The 19887-nt window shown below is 39.7% G+C and overlaps 1 protein-coding gene across 1 annotated transcript in view; it reads left to right on the forward strand.

Annotated features, from left to right (window-relative positions):
• The window catches only part of LOC130917314 (GRB2-associated-binding protein 2-like), a 141514-nt gene that overhangs the window by 47670 nt on the left and 73957 nt on the right, over positions 1–19887 (forward strand). The window lies entirely within an intron of this gene.

Consider the following 19887-nt stretch of genomic DNA (forward strand, 5'->3'; position numbering starts at 1 on the left):
TGTCATTGAGATATGGTCGTGAAAACCTGTAGACTAATACATTTCTGTTCAAAGATGGTTATGTGACCCAGTCCACGATTTTTTACTAAAATAAAGTACTAGTATTTTGTCTAGTTTATTTATTTAAAACTGATTTTACAGTCGTAAATCCATTACTGTAATGCGTCCATGAAAACATTTGATGTTTTCACCTCAATAAAGCGTTATAAATAAGCGTTCCCGTCAGGGGGGACATTTCACGCGGGGCGGCTATTTGCCGGCACAACACCGGGCTGAAGAGCCCCGTGGGGTCAAAGTGCATCATTCGCTGTCGCCTTGTAAATCTGCACTGCCGCCTAGGGCTTGGCTTGAATACTACATCGTTTTCATGCGGAATTGCGACATTGTTCGAATGGAAACGAAACCATGTAAATGCACATTTGAAATTTTTCGTCTTCTTGGAGAGTCACCATGTAAACGGCCCCGTCTGTTGATTTCATAACAGTACGTCGCCTTTCAACCAGGTAATATTTGCGAGCAATGCAAAGTCTTTTGACTTGTTTGTCAAAGTCAGAGGAGGAACTCTATTGACTTAAGGATGACTCCACATGACTCTGAAACACCTGGAGCTCTTGGGGATGTACGCCACGCCAATTGTTTTAAACTCTGATAGAGATGAACAAAGCTATTTTCCTTGAACAAAATAAGCATGAGGATATTCGTTCATTCGCTGCCACCCTCCCAGTTCAAATGGATTGGACGTCTACTAGTGGTAAACTCATTCCAATTCACAGTAGAAGCTTGTTTTTCTGTTTATTAGTTGTTTGTAGAATATCCTAGAATGATTTCCTGACCAATAGAGGTGTGCAAAATTTCCGATTCTTAGATTATTCGCGATTCGGCCGTGGAAGATTCGAGAACGATTCACAAACATCCAAATTCCGATTATTGAAATATGCCAAGTAAAGCGGAAGTACACAACACTCAGCGCGCCGCGCGGTCTTCGGAACACAATGAGGAACGGAGCGAGAGTAGCTAAACATCATGCTTGTCATTACCCGGTCCCTCGGGTAATACCAATGGTCAACTCACGGCTCCAGCTCAACTCATGCCGCGAGATAAAAAAATACAACAACATACCTGACTGCTGCCGAAAGCTGCTACAAAGTACGTCCACATAATGTTAAGGTAGATATCATATTTATATAGGACTAGATGCAGAATAGACTCGGTGGCGATAGCAGCACATGTAGAGAAAGCTAGATGCGACCACCATTTTAAAGCAGTAGACTTCCCTGCAAGGCTGTTGTAGCGATCCTTCCAAGCGAACCTAATTAACTTTTTATCTAAAATACTCCTAAATCGGTAAAATATTGACTTGAATCTATCTTTAAAATAGTTTTAAAGCTTTCACATGTCGAAAATAGACAAAAGGGAAATTATGGAATAACGGGAGCAATTTTAACAAATTTAACGGTTGATTCACAACATTAAATTAATTGAATGTAGTTTAAAGCTGCTGATACAGAATGGGGACTGGAGTTTTTTATGTTATTTTTGTATATTTGTTTACTACTATATGTTAACTTGATACTGAAATAGTAGTGTGGTTTAGCCTGAGAGTATTTTTGAACAATTTTGGAACTAATGTACAAAACATAAAAAAAAAAAAAGAGAAAAAAAAAATGAGGGGGGTGCATCAATAATCGTTTTATAATCGAATCGGAGCCTCTGAATCGTAATCGTAATTGAATTGTTAGGTGCCCAAAGATTCCCAGCTCTACTGACCAATGTATCGATAATCGTTGTATCGCCATATCGTCAGATCATCGTTACCGTGAGCTTTGTATTGCAAACTGTATCGGATCGTGAGGTACCAAGAGGTTCCCACTCCTAATAGCAACCATCACTCGAGTCACATTTCCCATCAAATTGCGAGATTGAGACAAGGAAGCAAAACATTGATTTTCATCTGTATTATGTTTCTCCTGGAAATTCTGCATTGGGCGTCTATTATTTCTGCGAAGTGGCTATGGTTATTTGTCTTCCCAGAATGGAGACAAACATGCCTGCTTTCCGACAAAAGGATTTTTACTATTTTTAGCAAGCAAAGATGCCTGTGCGCTTTTGATGTTTATGTTCTCCATCTCACGGGATTGAACTCTTTGAACTCTGCTGTTTCACAGTCATGCCGTATTTCAGATACTGTCTCGGGGTCTGTACAAGTTCAGGAAGTTCATGGATGACTACAAAATCATCCACAAAGTCGGCTAGTTGTACGACAGTCACTCTTGCGTTCAAAATTTTTGAAATTTGAGCATGGGGTTAAAATTCTTAACAGCACAGAGGATGTACAACGTAGAAAGTTTTGTTCTATAGCCCTAAATCAACAAATGATTAGGGCTTCTCTAACACATATTTGACATTAAATAAATACATACATGCATACAGTGCATGAATACATACATAATCAAAACAATTACAATAAATAAATATTAAAAATTAATGGAAAAATCCCTTGATCTGAATAGGAAAGGAAAAACAAAATAGCAATAAAGTAATTATAAAACGATAAGAAGTATTTCATAATTAAATCAAATTCATTTTATGAAGAATAAAATGAACGAATGTATATTTATACATTGATAGTGTAATAAATTTTAAAAAAATTTAAAAATAAGATGAAAAAATTACTAATTAAAATCAAATTTTTAATTATCTATTCAGTATTACGGCAGAAATGTATACATAATGAAAAAGAGTTTTTGAAAAATACCTAAACATACCGTATTTTCCGCACTATGAGACGCATCGGAGTATAAGGCGCACCTTCAATGAATGGCCTATTTTAAAACTGTTTTCATACATAGGGCGCACCGCATTATAAGGCGCAGTAGTAGTAGTGGTTGGGGTTGCGGTATACATCCACTAGGTGGTGCTGCGCTACAGGAAATGTCATGCCATGATTAACGATTATTCATCCATACATAAGGCGCATCAAATTTTAGGCACACTGTCTGCTTTTGAGAAAATTTAAGGCTTTTAGGTGCACCTTATAGTGTAGGAAATACAGTGGGGCAAATAAGTATTTAGTCAACCACTTGAAAATATTAGAGAGGCCTGTCATTGTCAACATGTGAAACCCTCAACCATGAGAGACAGAATTTGAAGAAAAAAAAAACAGAAAATCACATTGTTTGATTTTTAAAGAATTTATTTGCAAATCATGGTGGAAAATAAGTATTTGGTCAATACCAATAGTTCATCTCAATACTTTGTTATGTACCCTTTGTTGGCAATAACGGAGGCCAAAAATTTTCTGTAACTCTTCACAAGCTTGTCACACACCTGTTCTCCTGTTTGGAGGAGAAAGAATACTGAATTGCACCATACCCACTGTGAAGCATGGGGGTGGAAACATCATGCTTTGGGGCTGGTTTTCTGCAAAGGGACTGATCTGTGTAAAGGAAAGAATGAATGGAGCCATGTATCGAGAGATTTTGAGTTAAAATCTCCTTCCATTTGCAAGGGCATTGAAGATGAGGCGTGGCTGGGTCTTTCAGCATGACAATGATCCCAATCACACAGCCAGGGCAACAAAGGAGTGGCTTCGTTAGAAGCATTTCAAGGTCCTGGAGTGGCCTAGCCAGTCTCCAGATCGCAACCCCATAGAAAATCTGTGGAGGGAGTTGAAAGTCCGTGTTGCCCAACGACAGCCCCAAAACATCACTGCTGTAGAGATGATCTGCATGGAGGAATGGGCCAAAATACCAGCAACAGTGTGTGACAAGCTTGTGAAGAGTTACAGAAAACGTTTGGCCTCAGTTATTGCCAACAAAGGGTACATAACAAAGTATTGAGATTAACTTTTGGTATTGACCAAATACTTATTTTCCACCATGATTTGCGAATAAATTCTTTAAAAATTAAACATTGTGATTTTCTGTTTTTTTTTTCCACATTCTGTCTCTCATGGTTGAGGTTTACCCATGTTGACAATTACAGGCCTCTCAAATATTTTCAAGTGGGAGAACTTGCACAATTAGTGGTTGACTAAATACTTATTTGCCCCACTGTATGGTATATTTTTCTATATAGTATAATGAATAAATAATAAATGAATAAGAGGGCACCATGGTCCAGTAGTTAGCATGTCTGCCTCACAGTTTTGAGATCAAGAGTTCAGTCCAGGGCTCTGGCCTTCCTGTGTGGAGTTTGCATGTTCTCCCGTGCCTGCGTGGGTTTTTCTACGGGTTTCCTCCCAAATCACAAAAACTTGCAGGCTGGGTTGATTGAACACTTTAAAATATTTCCTAGGTAGGAGTGTGTGCGAGAATGCATGTTTGTTTCCTGTGGCTTGCGAGTATCTGGCAACCGAATAAGGGATCGTTAGCTGGGATAGGCTCCGGTACCCTTACAACCCTAGTGAGGATAAGCAGCTCGGAAGATGAATGAATGAATTATATAAATGAATAATAAAACATTAAGCCACACTAAGCCACTCGGTTGCTATCGGTCATATGCTATTGTTTAGCCACAACTGGATTAATTACCTTAATACCGTATTTTTCGGACTATAAGTTGCGTTTTTTTTGTTCATATTTTGGCTGGGGGTGCGACTTATACTCAGGAGCGACTTATGTGTGAAATTATTAACACATTATGATTTCATTTCACATGTTATTTTGGTGTTTTGGAGTGACACTGATGGTTTGGTAAACTTGTTAGCATGTTCTTTATGCGATACGTATCTGAATAACTCTTAATAGATGGCCACGTTCGCGTTCTGCCTTTGGCAATGTGTGTTCAATTGTATTATTGACTTTTTTATATTGAAATGCATGCTTTTAGTGTGTTGCGCTTTCACGCCCACGTGGGGGCGCACTCGCACTTGTTTACGTGAAGAAGAGCGCTCACATGCCAGAAGAAGACGGACAGCTACGTAGCTGTGAGTGAGTGGGCGAGTTAGCGAGAGAGAAACACGGCTTTTTATTAGGGCTGCAGCTATCGATTATTAAGTAGTCCATTAATAGATGAACTAGTTAGTTCAAATAATTGAGTAATTGATAAGGAAAATGAAAAATTAAAATACCTGAATTGAGCCTTAAACGGTATAAAAATAAATAAATAAATTAGGATCTATGTACAACAAAAGAACAATGGCTAACTTACATATTATTCGCTAGCTTAAATGCTACAAAACGCTAATGTTTTTTTTCCCCCAACATATTCCCGCAAAAAAGGCTAAATATACCAGTAAACAAAATTGCGAATGCATTTTAAAAAAAAAAAAAACATTAGCTCAAACAAAAACTTGGCATATGTTGGTCTTAACATGGAGCAGCTGGATTCAGTCATGTGAAATGAGGCAGACAAGAGGGCAGTGTATCCACCCAAATCAATAAGACTAAATGCAAACACTTTCAAAATAAACCATTACAACCACACTTTAAACGAAAACTCGAAGCAGCAAAATTTAATTTGAATCTTTAATCGAATACTCAAGTTAATCGATTAATCATTGCAGCACTAAAATTTATTATCTATGTGCTTTAAAACAAAACAAAAAAAAGTAATTGGTTTACAAAAGCAACTTTGGATATCGGCAATCCGCAGATTTTTTTTTTACATCGGTATCGACATTTGAAAATCCCATATAGACTCCCCCACCTTCTTCCCCCTCTTTCCCTGGTCAACAGGCCCCCCACATGGTGTCAACCGGAAATACATTTAGCTGACGATAGCACCAACATATTATTAGTTAGTGTAATTAGGCGTTCAATGTATTACTTGTGGTTGTTTGTGTTTCTTCTCTTTCTTCTGTTGTTTCTTTTCTTCTGTTCCCCCATAACCCCTTGCTGTTCGCTGTTTTGTCATAATAAATGAGGTATGTTGAATGATCACAACGGGAGTATGTCAGACTCTCAATGTGAAACATTTAAACTGTTAAGACTATCCGGGCACTTAGACTTCCATTCTCCGTGTCAAACAGCTAAGCAGGACAGGTTAAAAAAAAAAAAAAAAAAAAAGAAAATCCCATATCGGTCGACCCCTAATGATAACAATAAAACCAAATTTGTGAACGTATATAATCATTGGAATAAATAAATAGCAAAAATTAAATGAAGTATTATTATGAGGATGTGGAGTAGCAGTACTTTTAACACTGAAGCTGAAAATGTATTAAAAAGAATCAAAATGGGTGGGCTTTCAAAAGTCTGGATTCCTGTTAAACATGGAAAACTACAGTACTGCTGTTTCAATGTCTATTTTTAAATGATTTAAAAAATATATATTTTTAATGTTTAAAATAACTTCTCAAGCAAAACAACTTTAGTTGAACTTCCATCTATCTAAAAGTCTGTTGTCAGACACAATTGGCTTGACGCCGCAGTGCAGCCCAGTTGGTAACCAGGCCAGCGTGTCTTTACCGAGCTGTGTGGCCTGAAGGGGGTGGGAGACTTCAGAATGGTGAGGGGGAGGTGGGGCTTGAATGTGGGAGAGTCGGGGGAGGTTAGCCTACTTCTGAAGCGGCGAGCCTCACTTCCCACAGTTCCAGTGATCAATGGGCTCCGATGGGCAGGCGGTGGGTTGGCTTAGCTCATTCTATTGTGTGTCCCATTCTTTCATGAGTTACTTTTGATTAGGAAAATGTTTTGCCCTGTGAGACTGCCTGAGAAAGTAGGACAGCACAGGCTGATCTGTGCTCCAGCTCATAAAAAAGGACTCTCTCCTCACAACGTGGAATTGGACGTTTTTTCGTTTTGTTGTTGAAAAGACCTGAACCAATGGCGGGACAAATTGGGCATAGCCCGGGTGCGATAAGTATAAACGGACCCCCCCGAGGTGAACATCGGCTGGTTGGGTGACTCTATGGGACGAGTATTCGTGGGTCCCTCCACCATTTCGAAGATGATCGTACGACATGTGGGGCTGAGGCGGTGCTCGTGGAAATTTTTCTGCAGGCAACAACCAGTTAAGCAAGGGTGGTGTATTGGAGATATTTTAACACTTAAACACTACAGTATATTCCAGCTTCGAGCATCCTCTTTCCTTTATGTTTGACCCTCCCCTCGCCCAACCACGCCCAATTTACGCCCGCAAACCGGGCCTCGTGGGGGTGGTTATATTTTAATACACTATATTACATAGAGGTGGGAACGTAACGATTCGATTACGATTCAGATTTATAGGCTCCGATTCGATTATAAATCGATTATTGATGCACCACACCCCACCCCGCTTTTAATTTTTTTGTACACTAGTTCCAAGATTGTTCAAAAATCCTCTCAGGCTAAACAAACTAGTATTTCAGTATCAAGTTAACTGTTGAAAACAGTAAATAAAATACTCAGGTCCCCATTCTGTATCGGCAGCTTGAAACTACATTCAATTAATTTAATGTTGTGAATCAACCGTTAAAGTTGTTAAAATTGCTCCTGTTATTCCATAATTTCCTTTCTGTCTACTTTCGACGTGAAAGTTTTAAAACTGTTTCATCATTTAAAGATAGATTCAAGACAAGATTTTGCCGATTTTTTTTTTTTTTTTTTTTGATAAAAAGTAATTCGATTCGCTACAACAGGGCCTTCTAGAGAAGTCTACTGCTTTAAGATGGCGCCTGTGTACTAGCGCGGGAAAGTCTGTCATTTCGCTTCTAGTTCTTGGTATATGATCTAACACGGGCGTCGTCTGTCATTTCACATCTAGTTCTAGATATATGTGATATCTACCATAGCCGTATGTTGCCGTATGTTTGTAGCAACTAGCAACTGGGCGCTGTTTGTAGCGGCTGACGACCGCAGTCAGGTATTATTGTTTTATTTTTTTATCTAGCGGCATGAGTTGAACATGGTATTTACTCTCGGTCCATTCCTCATTGCGTCCTGAAGACCGCGCTGTGTTTTATTTCCGCTTTACCTGGTATAATTCAATATTCGGAATATGGATGTTTGTGAATCGTTCTCGAATCTTCCACGGCCGAATCGCGAATAATCAAAGAATCGGAAATTTCGCACGCCTCTAATATTACAGGTACGTGCATCATCTTACTATTCTTTTTGACCGTCCCCTTGCCCAACAACACCCCTTTTATGGCCGCAAACCAGGCCCCTTGGAGGCACCCCCCTAAGCTCTGACCTGAACTGATTTTGAACAAATTTTGGTTTGGAACGGAACCCGTTCATAACCAGTGTTGGGAATAATGCTGTTATAAATAACGCCGTGACATAACGACATTATTTTTCAGTAACGGGGTAATCTAACTAATTATTTTTTCCGCCGTTACAACGCCGTTACCGTTACTGACGGTCAAAAGCAGTGCGTTACTTACTCTGAATAAATTGAAGAAACTACTAGCCGTAGCGAGTCTACTCAGCTGTTTACTTGTCATCCAAGACTTGGGGTGCGTTCAGGTTCGAGAATAACGCACGTGTTTTTTTTTCGTGCTTTTTCTTAGCAAAGATATACCACACAGGACGCACATATAAATAACTTCGACATTAACACAAACGTACCGCTCTCGGCAGGCAGTGTCTCTAACTCACTCCCGCATCATGTGAGCAAAACAATATTGGCGCCGTGTGCACTTTAGTGTGCCTCGGGTACTTCTGTATCAGAATATTATAGCACGTACTTCATATGACTCCAGGCTGTCTGTCCCTTCTCATTCAATTGGACAATGCTTTCCAAAGCTTGATAACATTTCTGTTTTTGCTACACCTGAATGCTAGCCTCGTTTCCATCCCCCACTGTCAGCCAGCAAGACTGCTGCTTCCATATTGAGAACGGCAGACGCTTTGAGGGTGACGGGAGGAGTAGGGGGACGAGGCTACCTGAATGCACCACCTGGATAGATGCGATGGAAGTGATTGTGATTGGCTGAGGGTTAGAGTCATATGTCATGTACCCCTTTCCCACTGGCCAAAAAACCCATGTCAACCCACGAACAATCGGCTTTTGGTGGCAGTAGGAAAGGTGCAGCGACCCGCCTCGACCCGTGTCAATCAACCTGCCAAGCGACCTGCGTTAAAATCACCTTGGCTCTGATCGTCATGCAGTGTGAAAGCAAAACCACGGGTCAACAGTGAACACCCTAATCTACGTGGTGACGTAGGCTCTTACGTGATGCGTCATAACAACGTGCCAGTCGCCTCCCATTTAACACGCCCCACAACCGTAGTTACGTCGATGCTCATACAGGCATGAAAAAAATCTCTCACCTTTCGGCGAAATTCGCCATTTTAAAGTCAAAAAGGGTGACCTACATGAATCGTGTAGATCCCAGGAGAAACTTTTTGGGGGGGGTTCGGGAGTAGGCATGTGCCGGTTTCCGATGTCACGTTTTACCATGGTATGAAAACGTTGCGGTTTCAAAACCACTATATGTCACACCGTAGTACATGATTCTCTATTATTTTTCATGTGTCAAAAATGCAGCCAAAAGTGGCGCGGCAGCGCTCACCACTTCCCCTCTTTGTGTCTTTGTGTGTCAGGGACGCTATTCCAGCGAACCCAAAAACAAAACACAAGGCGTACTTTTTTTCAATTTATTGAGCTCTCAAATCGTGGTAATTGAAATATACAAAATGAATACATTTAAAACGTTGTACATACAATTGTATTTTTCCATGTGTGAGTAGCTTCAACTGATTAGCACCATGAATAAGTTCGCCAAAAACAAAACACATTTTCCTTTCAAATTCAAAATACAAACTAATTAAAAACTTACAAAGACGAATGTCAGCCTAGGCTTAGCTGGAAGAGCAACTTCGTCGAGGTTTTAAGTCTCACGAGTCACAACTGCTAAGTGAGAAACAAGCTTGAAGTGGAAAAAAGGATAGCGTTAAAGATCGCTAATTGCGTCAGATGATCTAGCCCTAAGCACAAATTCACGTTCGCTGGACAAGGGGAGGTCTCACTCCCAATATTTTTTTCAGATGAATGCATTTGCCAGCATATTGGATTTGGTGAGTAACGGTTTCAATCCTTTTCATATTTTGCTGTATAACAAAGTTACTGCCGTTTGTTGCAACTTGTTTCGAACACTGCCAAAGCTAGCCAAAGCTCCAGTGAAAAAATAGCTCCCATTAAGTTAGCGTCAAGCTTGTGTATTTAACGGTAATATAAAAGAAGAAACGCAAGCTTCTTTCTAATATCGTTGTACACAATGCTCGGCGCGCTTGCGCAAACATTCGCATGCATGTGCACATCAGTTAAAAGCGGCGAGTACTCACTATTTTTGTTTTTTGTTTTTTTTATGACCTTTTCATTCCCTCAAAAATACTTTTTGCATGTATTACCCTGTCATACTTTTAACCATTGTGTTTTTTTTTGTGGTAGCTTTAAAGCAGTTGACCACATTAGTCACGTAGCGTATTTAAACCGTCCTTATTTGATATAAATACATTTAAGTCTTTCTTAAGGCATTTTTTAGTACGTTCTGCCTGTATGTATCTAAACAAAACAAGTTGAGAGCACGCGGTAGTACATTGGGTGTCAAATTTGTCTCATATACAGTAGGACGCTTCGCCGATGTAGACATTTTGGCAAAACGCCGGAACATATGTCCTCCACACCGTTCTCACCTTTTTAACCCCTGACCCATTTTCATGCCTGTCATAACAAGGCTAGTAGAAGATGAAGAATTCACGTCGCCTACGTTGCCTCAGCACAAGCAGAGTGTTGATCCTTTGCTGCATTTCGATCATTTTGAGGGCAGTAAAAAGCATGAAAACAGAGAACACAAACAGAAAGGAGGCTTCCATGTTGATCTGCATTGTTTACTTCCTTGAACTGAATGAATTCGGTCGCACTTGTCGACACGCATTTTAGCGTGGTGACGTCATGTAACCTTACGCACGGCTGAGGAGGGGTTAGACGGGTGGAAAAAAAAAAAAAAAGACACAGCTTTTTTTTGGGTCAATGGGAAAGGTGCCAAATGCCAATTGCTAGTGGGTTGCATCGGCTTGGAAAAAAACGCGCGTTGACCCACTAGTTTCAGTGGGAAAGGGGCATTAGTAAGCCAATCAGAGCCGGTGTTTTCACACACAAACCGGAACAGCGCGTGCGGCAAACACACACATGCAAAACAGATGCAGAGGGATATGATGGCAGAGCATTCAGAGGAAAATTTGTCCTTTACGAGGTGGAGATAAACACTATTTCAAGTCAAAATACTTGAAGTACAGTCGGCTATGTCTACTTGACCATTTGTCTCAGGTTGTGAGAGTTAGATTTGATTAAACTCACTTTATATTGTTTACTGCTGATTGTTATTTTATTATATTGTTTACTGTTTATTTTTGTTGCACTTCAAGTGTAGGATAAATCTGTTGCTGGTGAGGTGCAATAAATATTACAAGTTTCTATAACACAACTAACTACCTGTCTGTTCTTTTCTATTCAACTGACTTGAATACTGCTTAGAAAATTTCAAATTCTTTGACATGAAACAACTTCTTTTTAAAGTAACGGAAATAATTACTTTCCCTGGTAACTAGTTACTTTTATTATAGAGTAATTCAGTTACTAACTCAGTTACTTTTTGGAAGAAGTAGTGAGTAACCATAACTCATTTTTTAAAGTAACGTGCCCAACACTGTTCGTAACCCAGGGAACCTGTATTTGCGCACATGAAGAAGAGCGCATGCACACACACACACACACACACACACATGAGGAAGAGCCATTCGCTCCCACGGAGAGAGGAAAGAGCTGCAAGCCTGCACGCACATTTGTTGCGTGTGAAGCATCCACAGAGGCAACACCTGTGTATAACACCTTTTGTTGTTTATTGTGCGTTTTCTATTGTGGTCGAATACTTGGGGCGAGTTGAAGTGGTTTTTGATGATGTGCGAACGCTGATACATGCTAATCGTTTGTGTGGATTCTTATTGCTGTACCAGCAGCTAGATATCAACGCAAATTTGAATTGCTGTTTTTGAAGATGAATCTGACAAAAATTTCATTTTTATTTTAGTTTCATTCTGCAAGTGTTGATGTCATGAGCAGCTGAATAAAGTTGGCAAACCACACGGACGTCCGACATTGTCATTTCAGAGTTTAGCTCGCTGTCTAGCTCCAATGTCTTGGCGAGGACAGTACAATGACATATAATACATGTTTTTAGATAGTTATTTTTTAGATTTAGGGTTATTTTGGGGTACTTGAATGATTAATTCCGATTTACACTGAAATTAGCGTTACGTTGTTGGAACTCGTTCGTAACCCGGGGACTACCTGTATCTGATTTGATGAAGAGATTTGGATTCAGCAAACAGAATAACTTTGGATCCTGTTCTGTTGGGTAGTTCTGGAATTATCCCTGTTGTCATAAAAATGAACTGAAATTAAACTGGTTTTAATCCAATTTGGTATCATTTGCAGTTTCGACACGGATCCAGATTCAGATTGAATTCAGTTTAACACAAACACAAAGCAGCTCCTTTTTGCTCCTAATCTGGATTCCAAATTTGGATCATTTGTACAAATACAGTGTATCACAAAAGTTGGTACACCCCTCGAATTTGTGCAGATATTTAAGTATATCTTTTCATGGGACATCACTGACAAAATGACACTTTGACACAATGAAAAGTAGTCTGTGTTCAGTTTATATAATAGAGTTAATTTATTTTCCCCTCAAAATAACTCAAAATATAGCCATTAATATCTAAACCCCTGGCAACAAAAGTAAGTACACCCCTTAGAAACTACATACATCCCTAAATGTCCTAATTGAGTACTGCTTGTCATTTTCCCTCCAAAATGTCATGTGACTCGTTACAGGAGTGCTGTCAGCATTGCTGCAGAGATTGAAGAGGTGGGGGGTCAACCTGTTAGTGGTCAGACCATACGCCGCACTCTACATCAAATTAGTGTGCATGGCTGTCACCCCAGGAGGAAGCCTCTTCTGAAGACGGTACACAAGAAAGCCCACAAACAGTTTGCTGAAGGCATGTCAACAAAGCACATGGATTACTGGAACCATGTCCTATGGTCTGATGAGACGGGCGGGCTTTCAATCTCTGCACTGCTGACAGGACTCCTGTAACGTGTCACATGACATTTTGGAGGGAAATTGACAAGCAGTACTCAACTTGGACATTTAGGGATGTACAACAGTGGTGTACTCACTTTTGTTGCCAGGGTTTTAGATATCAATGGCTATATTTTGAGTTATTTTGAGGGGAAAATAAATGAACTCTATTATATATGCTGCACACAGACTACTTTTCATTGTGTCAAAGTGTCATTTTGTCAGTATGTCCCATGAAAAGATATACTTAAATATCTACAGAAATGCGAGGGGTGTTCTCACTTTTGTGGTACACTGTATATTGAGTTTTGAATCTATTTGAATGACTCTTGCTTAAGATACACAACTGCAGTATTAGAACAAATACAGAAAACTTTGATTCTGATCCAGATGAAATACCTGGCTGGAGTTGACCTTGGACCGAAGGGTCAGCGGTTCAACCGGCAAACTTCTAAAACTACTGAAATGCAAAAAAAGCTGTTTTAGCACAGTTATTTCTATAACACATACAAAAACTGATTTGCATTCAAAATGGTATTTTTTCAATGATTTGCAAAATAAAATGTAACAAAAACAGCAATAACCCCAACCTCCATTTCCTAATTTTTATTTTCCCTCATATCCTCATATACTAAATGCCAAATCTCAATTTTAACTACTTAAGAACATAGGACGTATATTAAAATTGAAGTTAATGTAAAACATTTACTTTTTTTTTAAATAATAAAGATACAAGTAACATACATTCAGAAAAATAAGTACAAATTACTTATGCAGAGTGAGATGAAATATACTAGTATTTTGAATATTGCGCAAACATTTACTTTTTTTTATATCTTAAGGAAATGGATAAGTAGCCTAACATAAATCAACAAATATAGTCCAAAGTTCACATTGACAGCTAAGATGTTCTGAACCTCCCCATCAGAGCAAATAAAACTAAATATGGTAAATAAGCCTCAACTCTTTCATTGCTCAAGATTTGATCCATTTTATGTTGCATTGCCCTTTTTTGTCGCATCAATTCAACCTTTTTTTTTTTTTTTTTTTTTTGCTGTTCCAGAAAACATGCACATTTGAACCAATCAGAGCTAACTATCTCTGCTGATCACATGTCAGTATGTCAGCCAATTGAACAGACAAATGAGTCCAGGAGTTTTGCTTTGCTGCGTGCATTCGCACATTGACGTGACTCATCATCGTCAGACTCAGATAACTGCAGCAGCTGGGGAAACCTCCATGCCGTCCGTGGAATAAAATCAATAATAAATATTGGTGGAAACGGATTACATGACACAAGCTCTTTATTATGCTTGTTGTTAACACTTGTGTATGTAAATCTGATGCTGGTAGATTGTTTTCTTCTTGGAGATAAAATGCATGTGTGGCTTCCTAGCATTTTTTTTTTTTTTTTTACATTGCGTTTTATAGCGTTTTGACAGTTGCCGTTATATTTTCGGAATCAAAGCACCGTGTACCGGAACAGCATTCCGGCCCTGAATCTTATACTAGAACAGCATTCCGGCCCTGAATCTTATACCGGAACTGCGTTCCTGACCGTTCTGGCCCACTTTCACCCCTGGCTTTTTAAGTACTGTCCATTTACCGAATATCTGTAATCAGGCATCTGATTAAATCAGTGTTTGTTCCTCGATATAAACCAAGCAACAGAACCAGAAACCACGGATGAATTTAAAGTTGGTGTTTACAGTATCCTGGATTTAGGACCTTGAACCTTTTTTGTGTTAAATAAATTCATCCAGATTCAATATCTGGATCTTTGCCCAGATCAGGTGCGAATATTTGTCGTGCATATTATGACTATTTGGCTCAACCTCGCACCAGAGAAAAGTCTAGAATTCAATATGATTAAATATAATTTAGGTGGTCACTTCAGTACAATAGAGGTATGCACTCAACCTATATTCTCATTGGTTTCTCGTGGTTCTCCCCTGATTGAATATCAAGTTTGATAAGACTCCTTGCAGGAGATCTCTCTAGGTTAATGTGCAGCTGCAGGACGCCAGGAGAGACCAAGCCGGGTCGCGCTGACCTCTTACGATCGGGCACGGCTCCAAAACTCAATTAAAAGGGGCCACCTCTCTCTGGATAAGACCAATATTATTTCAAATGAGATCTGGCCGGAGATGCAGCCATTTGTCTTCTACTTGTCTAAGCACCACTTAACCGTATAGTACAGTTACGGAGTCTCCTGGAAAGTCGTCGTTCACTATTTAGGGAATTCACATTTTCACAGGATAACTCAGAAGAATGACTAAATTCTAATGGAGTTTCTGAGGAAAAGTGACACTGTCACATTCTTTTATCAGTTTTTATTAGTGTCTCCCATACTGAGAAGAGCTGGAGTGTGTGTTGCTGTCACGCTAACGCTTATCTCTGTTCGCTCTTCTGCTTCCCGGCCTAGCAGATGCGCACATGCATGCAGCAACAATATTAAGGTTACCCCCTCGAGGTTTATCAATCCAACAGGAAAAACACTACAACAAGCTAAGACATAGTAGGTAGTTCTACACCAGTTTATCAACCCTTCAAAGTAAACTCACTTAACTAATTGGCTGCCATTGACGGTCCAAGACGTCCAATCCATTTTGACTGGAAGAGGTTAGGAGCGAATGATTGCTGACATCCCTCCCAGTCAAAATGGATTGAAAATGGATGCCAAAAAGTTCTATATTTGGTTTCATCTGACCATAACACATTCTCCCAGTCCTCTTCTGAATCATCCAAATGCTCTCTAGCGAACCGCAGACGGGCCACTTTCTTCAGCAGGGGGACACGTCTGGCAGTGCAGGATTTGAGTCCCTGGTGGCGCATTGTGTTACTGATAGTAGCCTTTGTTACTGTGGTTCCAGCTCTCTGTAGGTCATTCACTAGGTCCCCCCGTGTGGTTGTGGAATTTTTGCTCACCGTTCTTGTTATCATTTTGACACCACGGGGTGAGATCTTGCATGGAGCCCCGGATCGAGGGAGATTATCAGTGGTCTTGTATGTCTTCCATTTTCTAACAATTGCTCCCACAGTTGATTTCTTTACACCAAGCGTTTTACTTATTACAGATTCAGTCTTCCCAGCCTGGTGCAGGTCTACAATTTTGTCTCTGGTGTCCTTCGACAGCTCTCTGGTCTTGGCCATAGTGGAGTTTGGAGTATGACTGACTGAGGTTGTGGACAGGTGTCTTTTATACCGATAATGAGTTAAACCAGGTGCCATTAATACAGGTAACGAGTGGAGCCTTGTTAGACCTGGTTAGAAGAAGTTAGACCTCTTTGACAACCAGAAATCTTGCTTGTTTGTAGGTGACCAAATACTTTTTTCCCCACTCTAATTTGGAAATAAATTCTTTAAAAATCAAACAATGTTTTTCTGTTTTTTTTTTTTTTTTTCTCTCATGGTTGAGGTTTACCCATGTTGACAATTACAGGCCTCTCTAATCTTGTCAAGTAGGAGAACTTGCACAATTGGTGGTTGACGAAATACTTATTTGCCCCACTGTATGTCGAGAGAAATTACGAATCAAATTTTACGTCGGATGTCGGAGGTACCATTGTAATATAATTTAAACCTGGCATCCACATATGTGGACATCACGTTTTAGGTCGAGTAGGCAACTGTTGTGAGTCTTTATAGAATTATTTCAATTAGTTTTTTTTTTTTTAAATGACAAAAATAGTCACTTGCCATAACACCATTTAACAAATGTGTATGTCAATTCAGCGGTCAGGCTGGGGAGGGGGCGCTCTAGCAGACAGGAAACCCACATTGTCCCCTCATGAACTGTGATCAACAGGAAACTCAACAGCTCAATGACAGTCAAGTGTCTTTATTCTGCCTCAAAGCAGGATAGTCTTTATTTCTCCTGAGGAACGTCTGTGACGAGTTGTCACTGGGTTCTGCATTGTGTCAGTCGGGGGTGGGCCAAAGTGGGGCCCTGCAGGATCCTGTGTGTCAGCAGAGTGCATATGTGTGAGACATGGCCTGGTGGAAGTGCATCGCTGGCAGATGTCCAAAAGCTCCACAAACCCCCTCCTTCTGCTTCTCTGCCTTGTCCTTGCTTTTCTCTTCCTGGTGTATCTTCTTCCTCTTGTGTCTCTGAGCGAAGAGATAGCTGGTAAACATGTTTGGAAGGCGCCATAAAGGCTCTTTGTTACAGTTGTTAAGGATGTCATGTCCTTAGAGTGGAAGGTTGGACACAGTTCGTCCTGGAATGGTTGTTGTCATTCAGTGTAGGACAGTAAACCCATGCCATGTTGCAGTTTACACATCCGAAGAGCCTCGATTTTGACAAGACATCAATCTTGATGAGTTGATCGATTAAGTAACGATCCTATCAAATTGATCGGAACGCAGAACATCACTAAACATGGTTGTTTAGATATTCTGAAAAAAAAAAAAAGTTCTAGGGCTGCAGCTATCTAATATTTTAGTAATCGAGTAATCGACTGAAAATTCAATTGATTAATCGAGTAATCGGATAAAACATATATATTTTTAGGTGAAGACCAATTATAAATATACATGAGAAAACAAGACATTTCATCTAATATTAAACCATTTTCAGTCAATCAATGTCTTTATTTTCGATGTACATTGTTAAAAAAACAGCCAACAATTGCATCTCAGATGTAGCTAGAATAAAAAAAAGGCTAATTCACTGCTTTCACTCAAAAAAGTTTTAGATCTTATTTTTTTTTTAAAATGTATATATGATATACATTATACAGTATATATATAGATTTAGTTCTTACCTAAATATGCCATTACGCTTGATAACACACATCACTCAAAAGTTAGGATTTTTTCCCACGTGTTTCAATTGAATTTCTATTTGTGTCAAGCCATTTTTAAGTTCTAGTTAAGTTTTAAGTTCGCCTAAACTGTAAGTCCTGATAGGATTTTGAGTTTCTACAGTTTTCAAAATAAATGTATGATACAGACTGTATTGGAGCACATTAGGGACCATTGCTAATTGGTGTTTTATCCAGCAATGACTACTGAGCTAAAATTGATGGTTAGCATTGTTAAGTTTTTATTTTACACCCTAATCACTCCACAACGCTATGTTATGTTAAAGCCTGTATGTAAGACACGTTAGCCACGCATCGACAGTGGTCATAATTAATAGAAACCTCGCCCTCCGCAGGGCTAATGTTACATGAGCTAGTGACAGTAACATTAATCTTATTTATTAGCGCTTAGCGCTCTACTGCTTTAAGATGGCGGCTGTTTACTAACGCCATTGCCTCTGTCATTTCGCATCTAGTTCAACATACATGTGATCTCTATGAGACGCATCAGACGCTACCTGCTACCAACGTAGCATCAGGCGGGCTAGGTTTTAGCAATGTCGGCGTCGTTTGTAGCGGCTGTCGGCTGCAGTAAGTTTTTTTTTTTTTTTTTGCTTCTTCCTGTACGCACATCAGCGCGTTGTCCCGCATTAAAAGTAGTCCGAGCAAAACGTGATACTTAGAGCTGTCAAAATAAATGATTACTCGAGGTGAATAAAATTACTCGGATCAGTTTTTAAACTCGAGTTTCTGGAGTTGCTCGAATCTTTGTTTCAGCTCTAAAAAGAACTGTTTGCATCTGAAATGTATCGGCAACCAATTCATCAAAGTTAATTTGTGTTTTATATTGTTTTAGGTGAGATGAAATGGATTGTGCATTAAATCGTATGAAATGAATTAAATGCCCTTGAACGGAATTGTTATTGGAACATGTCTTATTATCCATAGAATCGATATTGTATCAGTAACTGTAGTTAAGCAGTAGTAACTGGTGTCAAAGAAGTACAGTATGTTAAAATCTTGACTCATCGATTAGTGACATTTTTTACCTAAAGTTTGCCCAAATCATTTTCTTTGAGGCTCTTTACTCATTGGCAGCAACTCATGGCGATAGCTTTCCAATCCTTTTGAACTGGAATGCTCATTCTCTGTCATCCCTCACAGTCCAAATTTGATCTACTAGTGAAAACTAATTTAAGTTCACAGCAGAAGGATAAAAAGAGCCACATGATTGGGCGTCTATCATCATGTATTTTTGCGAGTCTGAGTCACCTGATTTTGGGAATCGATCCAACACAAAAAAAAGTTGTTTTTTTTTAACAAAAGTTCCAAACATGTTAGGGCCCAAATACACCAGATGCATGATCATAGCGATTCCGGTCCAGTTCAGTGTTGACTGCGTGCCACGCAGTACGTCACAAACAGGCAAATCATACCGGCTGTGCACGGCTGCAGTCCGCCAACTCTGTTTCCTCTTGAGCGCTCGCGTGATCGCACACTATAATGTGCCATTTAAAACAACGAAATACACACAGAGTCTATACTCATCAGAGAAGCAGAGAGAGAGAGCACATTTTTTTCTTTGCATATTGATATTTTAGTTATGTCTGTCTCTTAATTCCAGATTGACTGCATCATGTTCAGATCAGGGCTTCGTGTGTCGGGGGAAGGGGGGCGGGGCCTACTATGCCCTTGGTTGTGTCGGTGGGTTTATATTAGGGTTGTTCCGATCATTTTTTTTGCTCCCGATCCGATCGTTTTAGTTTGAGTATCTGCCGATCCCGATATTTCCCGATCCGATTGCTTTTTTTGCTCCCGATTCAATTCCAATCATTCCCGATAATTTTGTCGAGGCAAAGTTGGCAAGGTTGATGTGGACCAAAGTGCGACCAGAAAACAGAAGTGGAGTGAAGGGTTTTTATTGAACAATGGTTCAGGCTGTGGCTGCGGCTGTGGCTCAGGCTGTGAGGGCTTGATGGGTGGTTTTCTTGATGGCAAAAAACAAGAATTACTTAGGAGTTCGTTAGATGACTGTCAAATACTACAAGCGTAGGAGGCCGATGT

This window comes from Corythoichthys intestinalis, chromosome 6 (genome assembly GCF_030265065.1).
Source record: "Corythoichthys intestinalis isolate RoL2023-P3 chromosome 6, ASM3026506v1, whole genome shotgun sequence".
Taxonomy (NCBI): Eukaryota; Metazoa; Chordata; class Actinopteri; order Syngnathiformes; family Syngnathidae; genus Corythoichthys; species Corythoichthys intestinalis.